Below are 6232 nucleotides of genomic sequence, written 5' to 3' on the forward strand. Positions count from 1 at the left end.
AATCAGTATTGTCCCAAGAGGAGACTTTCTGTTTGCAGACATGACAACCATAATAAAGATTAACCAAACCCTAGAGAGACTTGTAATGAGTCATACAATTACCCTTTCTAGGGTTTTTTGGGGGGGGGGGCGGGGCGAGGGTACGTTGAGCTCCAGCTGGCCTTAAACTCACTTTCTAGTCTATGCCAGGCTGGCCTTGATCCAACAGCAGTCTTACCTGTGTCTGCCTCTTGAGTGCTAGGATGAAAGCATGTACCACCCCTGCAATAATCAGTCTTTTAATATGGGAGGAAACTGAGTGTTTGCAGACCCTGGAGCCAGAGGAACTGAGAAGAGAGACATTATAGATATAGGAAAGAGATGATAGTATATGGAACAAGGTCTTGGGTGATGGGTCTATTAGTTACATTTTTGTTGATAAGATACCATGACCAAAAGCAACTTTTAAAAAAGCATTATTTTAGCTTACAGATCCTGAGTTATAGAATCCATCATAAGAGGGAAGACAAGGCAGCAGCAGGAAAGGCATGGTGGCTGAAGCAGGAAGCTGGCTTATCCCACTTTTGTCCATACAAAAGAAGCAGAGAGAACAGGAAGTGGGGCCAGGCTACAAGAGGGCAAAACCAACCCCAACTGGCATACTTCCTCCAGCAAGTTTCCAACACCTACAGTTCCATAACCTTTCCAAATAGTGCCACTAACTGGGGACCAGATCATGAGCTTATAGGGGACATTTCCCTCTCAATCCATCACTGAGGGTAAAACCTATGTTTTGATGGAACATGGGTAGAATCTTAGCTCTAGATGAAAGGAAATACTTCGCTGGCATATGGAGAGATCTAAATCAGAAAACTGGGCAAGTGTGAAAACTGGAACCCCAGGTGGTGGATTATGAACAGGAATTTCTAAGGACTATCCAGACCCAAAGGTAAGAGTGAGTGGTTGTCAGACTTTGTGGCACATAATAGTGAGAAACAAATTAAAAACAATCTTGTAATGAAGGAAAAAGGAAACTGATTTTGTGCCTTCTTCAGATGTATCATTAGGTTGCCTTGATTGTGGAGAGGGCAGCCAACAGGAGGAGTTGTATAGAAATGGTTTGAGTGACTATGGAAGGATGTGAGATGAGTAATTGACTCTGTCTAAAAAGCACTGATATGAGCAAGATGCAGGTTTAGGTTTTTTGTTTCGAGACAAGTGCTGTACATGTAGCCCTGGATGTCTGGAAACTTCCTATGTAGACTAGGCTGGCCTCAAACTTGTAGAAGTCCTGTTTCTCTCTCCTAATTGTTAGAATGATGGGCATGGGCCACTATACCTGGCACAAAATGAATTTTGAGTACTGGGGACATAGATCAAGGCATAACATATACAAGACTTGTTCATTTTAATCCCTGGTATGAGAATGGAGGTTATATGGTACATATATATATATATATATATATATTCCATAATCAGAACAAGGTCTAAGTAACGTTTTCTAATTCAGCTTTTAGATAAAGTATAGACAAAAGAAAGATAACAATAGTTGCTTAACATCTCCTAGGAAAAGCCATTCTATGGTCAGAATACATCCATTTTACTGGCTTATATTGCAGAATTTCCCTTTGCTGTTGGGGAAGACCAGAACCTATGCAGAAAGATGGCACCAAGGACTTGAAAGGCAAAGCATACAAGAAGAAAGTCATGAGCTATCTGACATCGTAAGCAGACACCCCCCCCCCAAATTCTCTCTTTCTCTCTCTCACTCTTTCTTCCCATAGTCTCTCTGTGAGGCCCATTTTGTCCTCATACTCCCTGTCTTGCCTCTGCCTAGAGTGCTTGCAGTGTAGATACATACTGCCTGCCACACTTGGCTCAGATTTTTCTTTTGAATACAATTTGCTCAGGATCGGATCCAGTGACTTGTGTTACATTCTTCAAATGTGCTAATATTTCAACAAAGGTTTAATAATTCCTGTGTTGGTACCCCTGGGCCTTTACACATCCTATCCCTCTCTGTAGAGGTGGGGCTGCTTTGTAGTTACTCTTCAGGGATAAGTTAGAAGACTTCCTATGAGGGAGAGAAAAAGAAAGCAGCAGCAGCAGCAAGGATAACCACAGCTTCTGACCTCAGTTTCACAAAATAATACTTTAAACAGGACCAGCCTCTTTAGATATTCTCCAGTGACTGTTTTCAGTTACATGCTTAACCCCTCTTCTTTCTCATGATTACAAGTGTATGAAACATTGCTTTCCATAGTGTTCCTCTAGTTACACATACAACACGTGCACAAATCCCTGCAGTATGGTAGACTACTTCATTTTTTACACCTCCAACAGTCAAAAATTCCTGAGACCCCAGTGCTAGAATACTGGTCACCAGAGTTGTATTTGTATTTCAGAGCCAAAACACCCTCTTCATGGGAGGAGGGCAGCCAACTGATCTGAATGTAACTGCAGATTCTTCTTATAATTCTTATTATATAATCCCTATGCAGAAGACATTTCAGGAATGAAAGGTGAATTGATCACAGTTACTACTACACTGCAGAATGCTCATATTGATTAGTCTAATACTGCCCATCTAATGTCATGTTGCTGACTACAGAAGTTATACCCAAGATCAACAACTCACAACCAGAATTCACTCCTTATGCCAGAACAATTCCCCTCTTGTGGCTTGGTCATTGGATATTATGATTTCTCTTGGGGCAAAGATTGTAGTGCAAAGTTTTATGGATCAGTAGTAAGTATCAGGAATCCCGGTTAACATTTGTCTATTTTGGAGATGGATGAGATAGAGCATAGATGTAGAAAGTCTCGTGACTGTGTCATACTTTATGACTTATCTGTAGTCTTGCCTCGTTATTCTCTGAAGTCCTAAAAGACTTTTGCCTCTCCATAACTTCTTCTATCTCTTTTTCCCCACCTTGATGTATTTCAGCAGATCTTGCTTCCTTTCCTGCTCAGGCACCTGTGTGGATATAATTTGAGGAGTGGCAGGCAAAGCAGATGGAGATGGAGACTATGAAATGCCATAGCCAAGTAACAAAGGCTTGACATTTTCAATGGATATTTGACCTGGAAGCTTTCGAGGATGATGGTGATTTTCATGAGTGAGCTTAAGAGTTAATTGCTTGTTCCCTTTTGGAATAAAAGGAAAAACTGGAGAGTTTATAATATCCATTTTTCCCCTTAAGGAACACACCCTGAGTTTTTATAAGCCTATAACTTTTCAAAGTGTTACCACTTGTAAGAGGTACCTCCTTTGTGAGTAGAGATTTCTGTTTACCCACTTGGCAAACCCCAGAATAATGTTCATAAGTTAGAATTCTGATTCACTGATAGGTGTCAAAAGTCTCAAGGAAAGGAAATAGCACACATAGAGTGGATGGAGTGGATCTAGGCATCCCCAGATCTACTGTAGCTATGGAATGTCAATTTTTGAATCTATACTTGTCGTTCACAAGGGCATGATGGTAGATACACATTACAAGAAAGAACTGCTCTGGAGAAGGATTATAAAATATTCTTTCATGGAAGAGCTTAGAAGCATACTCCCAATTTCACATAGTGGATTGTAATGGTTGTTTCCACTATGTACTTACCTGGCACAAGAACTTAAAGAGTTCATGTTCTTGGAGTGATGTTGCCACCCTCTCAATTTGGCAGGTGTTGATCACCATTGGGTCCAGTACCTGAAGGAGCAAGACAGCTAGCCCCCAGTGAACAACAGTGTGCCCTATTGATTGAAGACAAGTGAAAAAAGTTACAAATTTGGCTCAATTTGACTGGGCATTTTTTTAATAAGAGATTTTTTTCCTTTATAAAAATAACATCAACTTTTAAATAGTAAAGAACATGTATTTTCTAAGCCAGGAAGTAATAGCTTGTAACATCTGAGTACATCGCCCCTTTAGTAATGTACATAATATTATTTTATAACAAAATTGACATCTCATTTATATATCATTTTATTCTCTGTTGATTTTTCATTTAAAAATTAAAAAGTGTACTCCATATAATGTTCTTTGATAACACTACATAGAACATGGACTTCACAAAATTTATTTGGATAATATAATAATACTGTACACTTTTACGTTGTCCTTTTTTTATAAAATGTAATGTAATGAACATTGTACATTAATCTTTGTATTTCTTTCTTGAGATTAAGCTCCTACATGTTGAAATTATTTTGTTTGAAGGACTCTCAGGGCATCATAATAGTGCTGTTGATTTATTCTCAACATAGTTGCAAAGTTATATTCCTACCAGTAGTGAATAAATGTGAATAGTTCTTTAAATAATTAAAATATGACCCTTTTCTGTGCAGATCTACTTGATAGGTAGAAATGTGTCCTTGTTGTTTTAAAATTATTTTGAATTTACATACAGTTAGAGTAACTCTGATGTGTTCTACGGATTTTGAAAAATATATGTCATGTGTATTCAATTCATGCAGAACTGTTTTATGACTTTATAATTATTCTTAATAGCTCTGTTGTTGTTGGGGTGGTGGTGGGTTTTTTTGTTGTTTTTTGTTTTGTTTTGTTTTGTTTTCTCATGAGGGTCCATGTTTCCCTATCTGACTTTGAACTTGACATCCCTCCTGCCTCAGCCTCTTAAGTCTGTGCCAGTTGGTCTTTTATATTCAATCCCTTTTTTACCCCAACTCCCGAAAATAACTAAGGAGTAATTGGCTAAGGTTTTGACTTCCAAAATGTCAAATAAATGGAATCATGCATATGTAAACTTTTTATACTGGCTTCTTTCACTTCCTAAATGTATTTAAAATGCACTTACTTACATGCATCATAAGATTATTCCTTTGTATTTCTGAGTAGTATTTGTTGTGTGGAGGGAATACAAATTATGTTTCATTCACTAATCGTTGAATATGTGTGTTATTTCTACTTAAGATACAAACAAGTTTTCTATATGCTCTTACGGTATAAGTTTTTTTGTGATACAAATGTTTATTTCTGTACAATAAGTAGCTAAGAGTAGAAATGAGCACCAAAATACTTTTTCAAATGTTTTATGCATTCTCCCACAAATACAGAGGTCCAGTGGTTGGACGTTTGTGATGTCAGCCATCATAGTCTGGGTTTGTAGGTCCTTGAGAACACAGTGCATTGAGTATATTTTCCATCAAAATTTCTTCTGTCTTTGGTTCCCATTTTTATTGGTTTGTTCCTTTTTCTATTGTCGCAAATTATGTTATTTGGAAATATGTTCTTCTGCCTATGGCTTGTCTTTTCATGCTTTTAGCAGTCTTTTTCAAAGCAAAGTTTTCAATTTTTAATGAAGTTCATTTTATCAACTTTTTATATTATAAATTATGGTTTTGATGTGATTTAAGAACTGTAATAATATTTTCATCTAGGTGTTTTATATCTCAAATTAAAAAAAATATTTTATTATTTTTATTTTATGTGTATGCGTGTTTTGCCTGCATGTAGGTAAGTGCACCCGTGTCCTGCAGTGCACACGGAGAACAGAAGAGACTGTCGGATCCCCTGGAACTGTAGTTACAGACAATTCTTAGCTGCTATGTGGGTGCTGGGATTCAAACCCGAGTCTTCTGCAAGAACATTCAGTGTTCTTAACCACTGAGCCATCTCTCCAGCCCCTATTTCAAATTTTTCACTTGTATCTATGATTCATTTTAGTATTTTGGGGGTGGGAGAAGCTCAGATTCCATGCTTCATGCATGCTAAGCACATGGTCTACAACGGAACTGTACTCTCAGCACCAAAGATTATTCTAAAATAAATATTTGTATAAAGATTAATTATGGGTTAAAGCTGAAGTATTTAAGTATAGCTATATAGTTTTACCATTTGTTGAAGAGCCTCTTTCTTTTTCATTGAATTGTTTTTGCACCCTTGTCAAAAGTTAATTGACCAGGATCTGGAAAGACAGCTTAGTGGTTAAGGTCACGTGTTACTCTTGCAAAGGACCCAGGTTTGGTTCGCAGCACCCACATGGCAGCTAACAATGGTCTAACAATCTGTTCTGACCTCTGCAGGCATTACATGCATGTGGTGCACTTAAATACATGCAAACAAAAGGCATGTACACGTGAAAATGAATTAACAATTGACCATCTTTGGGGGAATTTCTGGGATACCCATTTCATTGATATGTCTACCTAATATCTCTGTTGCATTGATATATTTTAGTCCATTCACCAGTTCCACTCTTTCTTACTATGTTTGACATTAATTTAGTAGTACACCTTTTT

The 6232-nt window shown here is 37.6% G+C and overlaps 1 long non-coding RNA gene across 3 annotated transcripts in view; it reads left to right on the forward strand.

The window, feature by feature from the left end:
• LOC103747930 overlaps nt 1-5288 on the forward strand; it is a 63771-nt gene extending 58483 nt beyond the window's left edge. For 2 of the 3 annotated variants that reach the window (XR_607868.3, XR_003846658.1), the window contains 2 exons: nt 1599-1703; nt 2930-5288. This is a non-coding gene — a long non-coding RNA (uncharacterized LOC103747930). Of the gene's footprint in view, nt 1-1598; nt 1704-2926 lie in introns of all 3 variants that reach the window. The other variant, XR_607869.3, reaches the window with a different exon arrangement.
• The last annotated feature ends 944 nt before the right edge of the window (nt 5289-6232 follow it).

This window comes from Nannospalax galili, unplaced genomic scaffold (assembly GCF_000622305.1).
Source record: "Nannospalax galili isolate Female #2095 unplaced genomic scaffold, S.galili_v1.0 scaffold365, whole genome shotgun sequence".
NCBI classification, from domain to species: Eukaryota; Metazoa; Chordata; class Mammalia; order Rodentia; family Spalacidae; genus Nannospalax; species Nannospalax galili.